The following is a 14703-nucleotide window of genomic DNA, read 5'->3' as shown; positions in this document are numbered from 1 at the left end:
AAATAGTATTTAGTTCAAAAGTAATTTGTATTTGGAATGTTTCTCTATAATAATTCTTTAATAGTTATGATCAGTCCTTTGGGAATTCTCTGCAAAGCAAAATAAGGAAGCTTCATTTTGATGTAGGAGAATTGGAAATCTGTCCACTTGTCCTAGCATGTTACCAACATCTCTCCTTGCTCAAATCCTTTCAACTCACTTCACACTGACAATAGGCCATTCTGTCAAATCAGACAGAATCTGTCCAACAGATCTGTCAGATTGTCTTCACTAGAATCTTCCCTTGAATAGTAGAGGGGTCTCTGTGCCCTTGGTTTCCAACTGTTTCTCTGGACACAAAGTATATAATTGGAAATGAGGTGCTACTTTGAATACTGAGTGATAAAGATGCTAATAGAACAAATAACTAGAATAGATGTTGTCAATATGTATCGAAGTTTTTTTCTGAGATAATGAAGAATTGAATGCCTTTGCCCAACCTATTATACAAAATGGTCCTTTTAGGGTCACTAAAAATAGTTCAACTCTTTGGAAACTCCTTCGAATATCAAATTCTGAACCCTTTAAAAATGCTTTTAAAAGAAAAGCTATTTTTTTTTTGATTCAAGAGCTGACTAGTCTCACTGACTATCTCTAGAATTCCCATCATACAGATAAAATGGTAACCATTAAGCCAATTACTCGAATTCATGCAGAGCATCCAAAGACACAGTCATCACTAAACTCTGCATGGATGGAAAGAAGGAATTCAGCCCAGGTTTGCATGCTTAGCCCTCATTGTTGTAGTATCATGCTTCAAGACTCAAAATCAAATCCCATCCCAACTACTTAACTTTATTTTCTCTTTAAAATCTCTACAGTTCTTGTCTTGAATACTTATAACATGTGTCCTTTAAAACATTTTAATGTGAGGACTTGGGAGAGTGCTATTCCTACTCTTTCCTTATCTTCAGGCTTTTTTTTTCATTCATCTATTCCTAATATATCTGAAGTGCATATGGGGGTGATCTGACACTAGACTTTATAAGCATCAGGGTACAGCAGAGAGAGCACTGCTCCTAGAGTCAGAGGAACTGTGTTCAAGTCCCTCTTGCTGCCTGTGGGCAACTCAACTAATTTTACTGAGCCTCAGTTACATGAGGTCATTTCCAAGTCTGGATCTCTGGACTCCACCAGTTTGCTCCTCCCTCATTATCTGGGTGGCACACTTACTATTTACCTTGTGTCCCATTAATGATCCCTCTTGCATTATGTTTCTCTGCAGATATCAATGATAATAATATCATAATAAGCATTACTCTGATCTTTAGTTTATCTAACAATGTGTTTTACAAATAGATGGGGAAAAACATTTCTCTGGTAAATGAGACATCTGACTGTAATACTTCATTAACTATAGGAGGAAACTGAATATGGTTGAGGGGTGACATGGAAAGGAGAAGGAGACATGGGGGGGGGGAGGGAACAACTTTGAGTTCTAGGAAAGGGCAAAGGATCTAAATCAGGTGCACAATTGGATGATTAATGCCCAGTATGGCTTACTGTGGAAATAAAAGAGAGACCCTCTCCCTGGGACAAAATGAGCCTGACCTTTGACTGGACTCCAGTCTTCAAAGAGAATAGAAAAGTTTAAGAGCCACCCAAATCATAACCTTCTGGCAGGCTACCCTCCATCTCCGAAACAATGAGCTAAAGGTCACAGACATAGAGTGAAGACTTAAGGCAAAGAAAAACTGTGAGTGAAAGGCATACCTTAATCACATGAAGCTCTTGGCAGTGTGTGCTGTGCTGAATTTCCTTTTAAACTGGATAAAATGTATATGGAGGGAAAAAAACAAGAACATGGTACCTAACAGGCAGCCATCTCTAGATTATTGATTTTTGAAGTTAGCTCTTTTTTCCCTAAAAGAGGCCTAAATTGTGCATGTATGTATGTGTTTTATTTACATATTACACATATATGTGTACATGTGTGTATACATGCATATGTGCATGCATATATACATACACATAACATATATAAATTAGTTTATAAATTTTATTTTAATATAGTCAAAGTCTTGAAGCTCTATTTTTCCATTTACAAACAGGAGGGCACAGTTTGAATTGTTCTGCCTTAGGGCACCCTCCAACTTTAATTCTTTATTCAGGATTAAGCCTGGATGATGAAGACAATAACCAGCAGCCAGTGGCATTTTGTATTCTCTCAACATGGTTGCTAACAGAGGAAAATGTAACTTTTGCACCTAAAGCATTTTACTTCTCACTGGAGGAAGTAGGCTACAAAGTAGTTCATGTTCACCTATTTAAGCACTTAATAGAGTATCCTTAGACAATCCAAACAGTCAGATCCCGAACAAAAAGGGTTGATAGAAAATGTGGGGTTTATTAAGGAGATCAGATAGCAAGTTAATAAAGTAGATCAGACCCAGTGAGAACATTTGCTTGAAATATTCTGGACAACTGAGTCACGTGGTTCAATTTAGTAAGCATTTATTAAGCAATTACTACGTACAAGGCCCTGTGTAAGGTATTAAAGAGAGATAATAGGGGCAGCTAGATGGCCCAGTGGATAGAGCACCAGCCCTGGAGTCAGGAGTACCTGAGTTCAAATCCGGCCTCAGACACTTAACACTTACTAGCTGTGTGACCCTGGGCAAGTCACTTAACCCCAATTGCCTTACTAAAAAAAGAGAGAGAGAGAGAGAGAGAGAGAGAGAGAGAGAGAGAGAGAGAGAGAGAGAGAGAGAGAGAGAGAGAGAAATAACAAAAGTTCCTGACCTCAAGAAGCTTGCATTTTATTGAAGAGGAATATAATGTGTGTATACACATAGATAAGTAAATATGAGATTTATACAAGGTAAATTCAAAGAGTGAGAGAGAGCATCACTTTCTGTAAGACCTCCTTGTGGCACTTTTAAGGTAAGTCTGGAAAAGACAAAAATGTCAATAGGAAGAGGAGGGGATAGAGAGCATAACAGACATAGAGAGCAGATAGGACAAAATGGAATATCATGCATGGGCATCAACAAATGGGGCAGTTTGACTGTAACAGAGAATGCATGAGGGAATATTATGTGACATTGGTTGGTGATGATAGGAGGGTGGACAGAGTAATAAGAAAATGAATGCTAGAGGACTTTTTATTGAAAATATACAAGTTTAGAGTCAATAAAGAGCCACTGGCAGTCCTTAAACAAGGGGAACAATGGGATCAGACTTGTGCTTTATGAGCATTATTTTGGCAATTCTATGGAAGATGGACAAAAGGTAGATAATTAAAGCTGGGAATTTAGGAGGCTGAATGGAGGTTGTTGTAATAGATAATGTAGAAGGTAATGACAGCCTGGCCTAGAGTGGTTGGTGAAGGAAAAGTAAGAACTTGTTCAGTTGTTTTAGTCATGTCTGACTCTTTATGAACCCATTTAGGATTTTATTGGCAAAAATACTGGAGTGGAGTGGGCAGCTAGGTGGCGCAGTGGCTAGAGCACAGGAACTGGATTCAGAAAGACCTCAGTTCAAATCCAGTCCCAGACACTTGACACTTACTAGCTGTGTGACCCTGAGCAAGTCACTTAACCCCCACTGCCCCACCCCACTGCCCCACCCCACCCCCCAAAAAAAACAAAAACAAAACTGAGCTCAATCACCATGAGATCTTTCCTAAGGGGACAGCTAGGTGGCACAGTAGATAGAGCAGTGGCCCAGGAATCAGGAGGACCTGAGTTCAAATCCACCCTCATACACTTGGCAATTACTAGCTGTGTGACCCTGGGTAAGTCACTTAACCCCAATTGCCTCAAAAAAAAATTTTTTAATATACTGAAGTGGTTTGCCATTCTCTTCTTCAGCTCATTTTACAGTTGAGAAGCTAAAGCAAAGAAGGTTAAGTGACTTGTCTAGGATTACAAAAGTAGTAAGTGCCTGAAGCCAGATTTGAACTCAGATCTTCCTGACTCCAGTTCTGGCATTCTGTGCACTTCACCACCTAGTTGCCCATAACAATATTATGGAGGTAGAATTAATACTATTTGGCAATGGGTTGGTTATGAAGATAATGAAAAGGGAAAAGTCAAACATGACTCTGAATTTTCATAACTTAGTGGAAGGACGTATATTTGTACCCTAGAAATAAATAAGGAGTTGGTCAGTTTAAGGTGAAAGATAATATTCTCCAACAAAAGATAATAAATATGTTTTAGTCTATAACCAAGATAGACTTTGCTGCTTCTTATCTATATCTCCCAAGACAGGAGATTCAGGTCACAGAACACTGTGACATAGAGTTAGACTTTGCCATCCAGGTTAGGCTAATTCCCCAATACACTGGAGAAAAATGCAAAAAGAGGATGAGTCAGTTTATGAGGAGATGGAGGGAAGGAGGAGGAAACTTGAGATAGAATTGAGTTGACTATCTGCATGACCAGAAGGATAAGATATTAGCAGGTCTGAGTCCAGCCTGCAGGGGAAAAGGTTTCAAAATCAACCTTCACCCAAAGCTTGCTGGGGAAACTGAAAATAGATATGAGTTCTAGCAAAAAAGCAAAGGAAAATAAAAAGTAGCTGCTTTTGATGAGAAGAGCTCAAGCTCTGAGTGCTCTCTAGTGACGTAAGGGGATATGACAGCCTACTAAAAAAGGTAAGTCAAGCATGTGCAGATCTGAGAAGGAACTCCAAATAAAGTCTCCTGGTGGCTCATATTGCAGAGTCACTTAATACTACTTGGCTGAATTCTCTCCCATGTGCAAAATCTTTCTTCTGTGTTTAAGATAAGCAACTCTGAATTTGTTACAACACAAAGCAAATCTTTAGCTTTATTTGCACTTAGAGACCCAAGTTGTGCACTTGTATTTTTGCTGCATGTTGCTGAACAAAAATGTGCAGCTATGTGGCACAGTAGATAGAGTGCTAGGCCTGGAATCAGGAAGACTCCTCATCAAATCCAGCCTCAGACACTTACTAGGCTGTGTGACCCTGGACAAGTCACTCAACTCTGTTTGCTTCAGTTTCCTTATCTGTAAAATGAGCTAGAGAAGGAAATAGCAAACCACTCCAGTATCTTTACCAAGAAAACCCCAAATGGGGTCACAAAGAGTTCAACATGACTGAAAAATGACTGGACAACAAAAGCTGAATTAAAAAGTATTCAAGGGTTGATATACACTTTGAAAGTGCTTACATACTGAAACATATGGAATTTTTAACATTGGAAAGAAAGCCATTAATTGTATTATACAAATTGCATGCAATACAAAGTACTCCACAAAATAATTTGAGTACTTTCAGAAAGAAAGCACAAACTACTCAAAGCAGATTCAAAAGTATAACAAAAAAAAAATCTACATTCAACTAGTTTCTGCACTTTTCTCAAACAAAGTACCACAACAGATTCCATGGTCAGTAAGAATAGTAGGTATACAGTGGAATATTACAGAGTAGCATTCTGCATGTCTCAAACCAACTGGTGAGAAATTAAGCTCTCAGTGTCCTTTGCCAAACTGTGGTCTCACAATCTCCTCTTAAAGGCCTAAGTGATCACACAGAGAGGTTAGCCAAGCAAGAAGACCCCATCCTTCACTGGATTGAATACAAGCTGAGATTACATTTCTCCTCCAAGTGATCTCTCCATGTTCCATAAACAATGACTCAACCCAACTAATTCCTGTGGGAGCTAATACAGTACAGATTTAGTTCAGTTCACACCATATTTTACTATGTATTTATTTGTTTTTATTATTTCTTTCTAGTATTGTCACTTTGGCATATAATCTCTCCTATCTGGTCTCAAACAGTTCCTGTATGGCTTTTATCTTCTTGCTCATCTGGAACTAAATCAACAAAACAGCTTGGCATAGTAAATCATTTACTCTCATCCTGGAGTTCCTTTTTTTTTCATTCTTTTTTTTCTTTATTTTTATAAGTCACTCAGAAAATACTGTTAAGGCAGGCAAAAAAAAAAAAAGACAGGTTGTCTTTTTTTTCTTTCTTTTCCCCTGAGAGGAACAGAAAGAATATTAAATATGCTGAAGGCTGTATGGTGAATACAGAAGACCAAAGGGCCAGAACACTTTTGCAGCTACATTAAGTAGCAAATGGAGCTGCACAGAATTATTCAGCTTAGATTCAGACTGAGCTGAACAAAGCCAATGCACCTCATCTTGCCTAACACAAGTTCTTTAGCATCTGGGTGAACTTCCACTTTACCACCTGTAAAGTTCTCTTGCGCTGCACCATCTTGTACATTATCTCATTATTTCATATGATTGAAGCTAAGTCATTCACTCCACAAAATATCTCTAGGAAATAGATGAAGGAGTTTTATGGGATTGAGGGTAGGAAGAAAAGCCTGGATGCTGCTATATGTATTCCTTGCTACTTTTTGAAAATAATGAGTAGTCCTCACAGAAACAACCACCACAGCAAAATGGATCAATATATACATCCATGTTTTTTCTTAAGTCTTTCTCAAAATTCCCCAAGCTTAATTTTGAATATTTTCATCCTGGAATTTAAAGCCCTTTTCAAAATGGCTCCCATTTATTTTCCTAGGTTTATTTCATACAACCAATTTACCAAACCGTCTTGCTTGTGTTCCTACCAATGTGACTTCCTGTCTCCTACTTTCAACCTAGGTTATCCTCTGTGAATGGATGCAAACCATTTTGAACTTTCCTTGTTAATATCTTTTACTCACTCCAAGACTCCATTAGGTACCATCTCCATGAAGGCTTTCCTTATTAATAGTGTTCTCTCATTCCTAAAATTAATTTGTCACTGGAGACAGCATCTCCCCTCAAGAGAATGTATGCTCCTTGAGGTCAAATTCCATTTCTGGTGAGGATTTTTTCTGTATTCTTAGTGGGTAGTATAGATCTTTCAATTTAGCACTTAATAAATGTTTATTGAATTGAATAAAATATAATTCCCTTTTAGGCAACTAGGTGGAACAGTGGATAGTGCCAGGAGGAAAACAGGAAAACTCATCTTCCTCAGTTCAAATCTGTCCTCAGCAAATTAGTAACAGTGTGACCCTAGGCAATTTACTTAAGCCTGCTTGCATCAGTTTCCCCGTGTGTATAATGTGCTGAAGAAGGAAATGACAAACCAGTCTCTTTGCCAAGAAAACCCCAAATGGGGTTACAGAGTCAGACATGACTGAACAATAACCACAAATGTATCCCTTTCAGTTACAATTGAATATGAATTCTGGAGAACCCTATGATAGTGTTTTATTTCTTGGGGGTTCCTATATCCTACTCTTCAGTGATTGTTAGAATGGAGTTTTGCACAAAGTGACATGGAAGCAGAAGCAGTGAGAGAATTGTCATCATTCTATGTTAAGTTTTGCCAAGACCATCCCCATCAAGATCGCCAGGATGGTGTTGATTGAAACCTAATGCAATGCCCTTTTGGGAACATATGGATACTTTTGTTCAAGCTTGGCAAACTCCAGGTGTTGTCACTCTCTCTTCAGGTGCCACTGATAAATAATTAAATACAGCAGCTACTCCAGAGAGAGAGCAGATCCTACTCTTAAAGTAGTCTTTTAGAAGGCATATCGAAGAGACTAATGTTCTTCCATGAGTTGTCTGAGCTTTATCCATAAACCAGCTCTAATTTTGCCTTGAAAAATACAAAAATACAAGAAGCCAGACCTCAGAAGTCACTTAGTCTAACCCTTTCACTTTATTGATGTGGATACTGAGGTCCAAAGCAGTGAAGTGTCTTACCAAGTTTACATTAACTAGCCAAACCAGGATTTGAACCCATGCCCTCTAACTCCACAGTTAGAGCTCTTGTTTAGAGCTGGAAAATTATAGACTTTCCCCCCGCCCCACAAAAAAAAAACCCATAATAATCCTTTATATAAATCAGCAACTTTTATGTGGGAGAATCATTTAATTCCCAACCTAAAGGAAACTTCCCTTGAAGTAATTTTCTGGAGAATAGATCATGGGATCAGAAAGTTAGAGATGAATATATGATAGAGGCCATAATCATCTAATTCAACAACCTCATTTTATAGATGGGAAAACGGTGGTGCAGAGAGTTTATCTAAAGAAACAAATTCTTTCTTATCTTTCAAATCTCCCTTTCTTCTGGATTCTTCTCTTCTACCTACACATTTGTTCATTTCTCCACAAACTTTACTAAGAAAAATCATTTTCGCCCTGCTATCTCTTTGAACTATCTTTCTCCCTACTCATTGACAAACTTCTAGAAAGAGTTGTCTACATTCCTGCCTCTGCTTCTACTCCATCCATTTATGTTTCAAATCCCTCCAATCTGGCTTCTGCCTGCCCCACCCCCATTTCTGCCTCTGCTTTTTCAAAGATTCCCAAAGAGGATAAAAACTGAGAAAATTTCATTGAATTGACTTTTACCTCTCAATTTCCAAGTTTAATGATGTTTTCTCATTTCTCATCCTCCTTGGCTTCTATACTATTTCTATCTTGATTTTCCTCTTTCCTGTCTGACTGAGATCCTTTTCAGTCTTTTTCACTGGTTCCTGTTTCCTCCTCATTCTTGCTAAGTAGAGGTATCCCCAAAGTCTCTGTCCTTGACCCTTTTGTCTTTAATTCAGTCCCTTAGAAATCTCATGTACTACCATGGTTCCAGTATAAATAACCACAGTACAAAAATACAAACAAAGAAACCCTCCATATTTTCTCTGTTAAGTAGAAGTTCCTTATGTCCATGTATAACTAAGAAGTCTCTTCCTAAATATCTTACCGACACCACAAACTCAGAATGTCTAGAAGTTATCTTTACTCCAAAACTTTCCCCTCCTATTAACATCTCTCTTTCTTTCGTTATTATCCCAGGCCCATTCACCCTGGCTTGAAAATTCAGAGTTTTACTTCTCCTTTTCTTCCACTCTCTACCCTAGCTAAGTCTTTCTATCTCCACCATCTCTCACATTCTTCCTTTCTATTAGCACTGTCACTAGCCAACTTCAGGTCCTCATTGCCTATTGCAATAGCTTCTCAACTGAACTTGCTTCCAGAATCCCTCCTTACCAACATATCCTCTACAAAGCTTCTGAAATGATACTGGTAAAGCAAAGTTCTGACAACTAATGTTGTGATTCAAGAGTTGGGCTTAGTTGCAAGATGGCTGGTGATTCTGAGGCACCAAGTGTTCACAGCTCAACAACAAATGTCAGCTGCAGATTGGAACTAAGGTAACATTGATGAGAAGCCCTTGATGAGATCCTGGGATTCAAGAAGTTCCACCACAACCTCAACATCATAACTCTACAATGTATACTAATCATAAGCCTCTTACAGGTATATGTGTGTGACACATACACACATATGCCTATGCTAGAATTTTGTCACCATATAGACATCCTGATCATAAGCCTCTCACAGGAATGCGCACGCACACACACACACACACACACACACACACACACACTCATTAACTCACTCATGCACATGCCTATGCCTTCCATTTCGTCACCATTTAGGCAAGCACTGAGGTTTTCTGTCTGTGACTGTATTCTTGCCTTCAAAATTAGAAGAACAGTATTGTGACCACCTTGAGTGTCAGCAATAATAGTGATGCCACACAGCTGACCCAGCAGAGAGGGAGAGAGAAGAGGTGCAATCACTCTTCCAGGAAGAGTGCTTTTTAGACTAGCTAAAATGTAATTAACCTGTGTTATTAAGGTGAAGAGAAGCAGTGAAAGGTCTCTAGTTTTACTGCATTAGTCCAGAATTTCTGCCAATGCATAGTGAATTATTGCATGGGAAGGAAAAGAAGAAAGCATCTTTGGCAAGGTTACAATCATTCTGATTTCTCAAGAACCTTTTACTCCATCTCTATATACACATAAACATATACAGTTGATCTTTATCATTTACAGATTCTATATTTGTGAATTCATCTACTTGATAAAAACTTTTTTGTAACCCCAAGGTGCTTTCATGGTCATTTACAGACATGCACAGAGCAGCGAAAAGTTTGAATCTCATTTGCCATGCCCATTCTCAGCTGAGGTTGAACAAGGCAATGCTCCCTTCTTATTTCAGCCTTCATTCTGTTAACAAGTTTCCTTTTTATGGCCTATTTAATGCTATAGTTTTCTTATTTTTGTGCTTCTTGTTGGTGATTTCATTCTTTTAAATGGCCCCCAAGCATGGTTCTGAAGTGCTAGCTAGTGTTTCCAAGCACAAGAAGGCTGTGATGTACCCTACAGAGAAAATATATGTGTTACATAAACTTCATTCAGGCATGAGCTATAGTGCTGTTGGCTGTGAGTTGTGTTAATGGATCAATATTATAGTACATCTGGAATAAGGAAAAAGAAATTCACATGTGATTAATTATTTTTAAGAAATGTATGTGTGTGTATATACATATATATTTATATATAATGTCTTTAAACAGAAATACATATAAAATGCAGTTATATATTGATAACTAGATGAAACTGTGACCAGAGATTGCAGGAACCTAACCCTGAATTTCCCCTAGGACTATTTGCTAATTCAGTGTCCTGGTGACTGTATAGAACATAACTACTATGAATAATGAGAATCAGCTATACATACATATTATACATATATGTTATTCCTGTTGTTTTCAGTCATACTCAACTCTTTATGACCCTGACTCCCTTTGGGGTTTTCTTGGCAAAAAGACTGCAATGGTTTGCCATTTCTTTCTCCAGTTCATTTTACAGATGAGGAACTGGGGAAAGCAAGATTAAGTGACTTACTCAGGGTCACACAGCTAGTAAGTATCTGAGCCTGGATTTAAAATCAGAGCCTCCTGATTCAAGGCCTGACCCTCTATCTACTGTGCTACCTACTGTTCACACACACACACACACGCATGCATACACACATACATATTTATTTATTTATATGTGTTCTGGTGTGAAAACTCTTCTGATATAACTAAAACATGAACTCCCATGCATAGCAATGTCAGTAAACAAACATTTATTAAGTAGTTACTATAGTTTTCCACATATGAAGATCAGTTCTCATATGCAGAAGAAATTGGAGCTCTCATCTGTTAAAAAAATTCTACTCAAAGAAAATGGGGTATCCAACTTTTAAATGAGGTTGAACCGAGTCTCACTTATAATATACCCACACATGTAAAATGGATTCTCATATATAATAATGATGGCCCTGGGGAGGATTATGATCATGATACAAATTACATCAGTGGGTTCTCTTACTGGTCTAGAGGATGATGACAATTCATATAGCCACTCTTGTGACGATTCTGAGGCCTTTTCTCTCATATTCTACTGAATAGTAGACATGAAGAAGAGCTAGTGATTCTACATGTCCCTGACTTCCAACTTACATGTCCTGATTTCCAAGGGCGTCCAAGACACTAGACACTTTGGGGAATTTCCCCTTGCTTGAGACTGGGGACTTTCTCTTTTGGTTTTTCTCCACCAGAAGGAGAGCTTATTTATTCTGTGTATTAACTGGTATATTCTTATTTTGTAACTTCTCTGATTTCTCTTTGCTCTAGAGTAGATAAATGATTTATTTGCTAGTCACTATTTATAATGTTCTTTGTGTAGCTAATATTTGGTAAGAAGAGAATCAAGCCTTTGGATACAGTTTGCAGTACTCCTCCATTAAGCAGTAGCAACCAGAAAAGTATCTTCCATCTAAAAATCATTTTCCCTAGATTAGTAATACTTAGAGGAATAAACTGATATAATTTGAGTCTAGTATCCACATCTTAGGAGAACAGAGCAGACCAATCATCTGCTTTCCTAATCATTTCCTCCTCTCTAGAAAGAAATTAAGGTGTCCTTAGGGATGGGTGAGATTCCAGAGATATCTATTCATGCCTACCTACTGGCCACACTTAAACAAACCCATGTGGATATATACATGGCCTGCATAAGCAGTGCTTGCGCGCGCACGCACACACACACACCTCACAGAGTGTTTAAGGAAGCTAAGGATTCTAAATTATGAAGATGACCATAGGAATGCATTCCAGGTATATACAACAATATTTGTAAAGGCATAAAGATCATAGATGGAATGTGAGAGGGAGTAATATGAAATAGGACTGGATGAGTAGGTTAGAATCCAACTGTGAAAACTTTTAAATAGTAAGCAGAAGTATATATGTATTTTATGCTAAAGACAATATGGAGTGGAGTGAATCATGCTTGGTACAAAAGGGATATGACATGTTCATATTGGTAGTTTTGGTAGGTGTATAAACAGTGAATTTGGGGATGAGAGAAGACTGAAAGCAAGGATGGGGAATCTATTGCAGTAATCAGTGTGAAAGGTGAGGAAGACTTGAACGTGGGAGGATTCAGGATTCGGAAGTGCAAAATTCTGAGAGGGAATTAGCTGATAATGACCAGCTTGCACCATAAGTGTTAATATTAGAAGACTACTGGGTGCAGCTAGCTGTCTCAGTGGATAAAGCACTGGCCCTGGATTCAGGAGAACCTGAGTTCAAATCCAGCCTCAGAGACTTGACACTTACTAGCTGTGTGGCCCTGGGCAAGTCACTTAACCCTCATTGTCCCACCAAAAAAATAAATAAAGAAAAAGAAATTAAGGGGAAATATTAGAAGACTACTCCCTTCAGACTGATCAATCCAGATGATTAATTATAATCTATTCTAGATGAGCTAGTGATTTGTATTAGGCATTGAGAATCATGTCAAACAAAGAAATAGGGGCAATGAAGTCATTCAAAAATTCTCAATGTATATTATGTGTCCATGAAGGATTCCTTTAGTGAGGAAATTACGTGGTTTTTCCACTGAGAGATTTCCTGCAGAAGCACATGGCAGAAAGACACATGTATTAGGCCATATGACCTGAGAAGGTATTTCCCAGCCTATGGAGTCATCCCCCCACCTTGCTTAAATATAACAGAGTTCAAAAGTTCAAGATCAAGGCTTCTTGAGATAAGGTGATTTTTTTTTTTATGTTGTATGTTCCTTAGAGAAAAAGAGGGTTGATTCCAATTGGAGCTAAAAAGCATTCTCATTCATCTTCCTTCAAGAGCAAAACCAGTGAATTATTTGAATATCTCAATTCTTATGAGAAGAGGAATGATTATTCAGCAGTGTCAAAATGTACTTTCCTTCTTAGGAAATTCCAAACAACATTCTAACAGTACAAATCAAGGATAGTGTGTCCAAGACATCATGGAAGGGTTACAAACCTTGAGAATCTGAAAAAGTTACCCCGGCTATCTGAATGCTTTATGTATTTCTACTTCAGGTCATTGGCTCCTAATAAATCTTTTATGCCTTCTGCATTTACTATGGCATGTAATAAAGGCTGTCCTATTCATATGCATTGCTACCTTAAGGACCTGTAAGGGATCTAGGACCTTGTTACCAATATTTGTGAAAACCTAGACATGACGCATATGTAAGATTTACTATAGACATTTCCCGGAATGACTCTAGGAGGGGAAAATAAGCCAAAGGAAGAAAAATTACCCCTTATGGTTATTTCCTAGGATTATATACAATCCCTGGGAGCCCAGAATCTTGGGGAGTCCTAATCACAGGTTATATATAGAAGAGGTTCAGGGGGGTTAAGATTATATGGGTGGGGGAAGTTAGGTAATAAAGTAAATAAACCACTGGCCCTGGATTCAAGAGGACCTGAGTTCAAATCAGGCCTCAGACATTTGACACTTACTAGCCGTGTGACCCTGGGCAAGTCACCTAACCCTCATTGCCCCACCCAAAAAAAATGACAAAACAAAAACAAACAAAAAAAATGATTATGTGGGTAGGAAGCAACAGAGCAGTGCTACTGCCACTCTTTCACAGGGAGCACTGTGGGACAAGTATCAATACATTTTCTTTTTTTCTTTTTCTTTTCTTTTCTTTTCTTTTTTTTGCAGGGCAATGAGGGTTAAGTGACTTGCCCAGAGTCACACAGCTAATAAGTGTCAAGTGTCTGAGGCCGAATTTGAACTCAGGTCCTCCTGAATCCAGGGCCAGTGCTTTATCCACTGTGCCACCTACCTGTCCCTCAGTACATTTTCAATTGGTGTATTGATATCTTTGAATTCTTTTTTTTGCTTTGAATATAATTTTATTTTCCAAAATATATGTACAAATTTTAACATCAATTTTTTAAAACTTTGTGTTCCAACTTCTCTTCCTCCTTCCATTCCCCCCCCACCCACAAGAACATGAGCAATTCAAAATAAGTTATACATTAGTAGCCGTGGAAAAATTCCCATATTAGCTAGTTGTGAGAGAAAACAGTAAAAAAAAAAACCCAAAACTTCAGATTAAGGAATTGTCAAAGAGGAAAAGAAAAAAAAATTTAATGTGTTTCCATCTGTTTTCAGATACTATCAGTTCTTTCTCTGCAGATGGGCTGCAATCTTCATAAGTTCTTCAGGGTTATATTGGATCATTGCCTTGCTGAAAATAACCACATGCTTCCCAGCAGATCATCCCCCACTATTGCTGTTATTTTGTACACAGTACATTTCACTCTGCTTCAGTTCATGTAGGTCTTTCCAGGTTTTTCTGATAGCATCCTGTTCATCATAACCTGTATAGTACCTTAAGCGTCATAGAGATTTTTCTTCATAAAAGCCCAGCAAAGTAGGTACCATACATTTTGCCATTATAATCAATCATCATAATTATTTCCCTCCATCCTACTCCCTTCCCATGACATTTACTCTATTTTCTTTTTACCTATTCCTCCACAA

Source organism: Dromiciops gliroides, chromosome 4 (genome assembly GCF_019393635.1).
Source record: "Dromiciops gliroides isolate mDroGli1 chromosome 4, mDroGli1.pri, whole genome shotgun sequence".
In the NCBI taxonomy this organism is placed as follows: Eukaryota; Metazoa; Chordata; class Mammalia; order Microbiotheria; family Microbiotheriidae; genus Dromiciops; species Dromiciops gliroides.
This window is presented reverse-complemented; position numbering follows the sequence as displayed.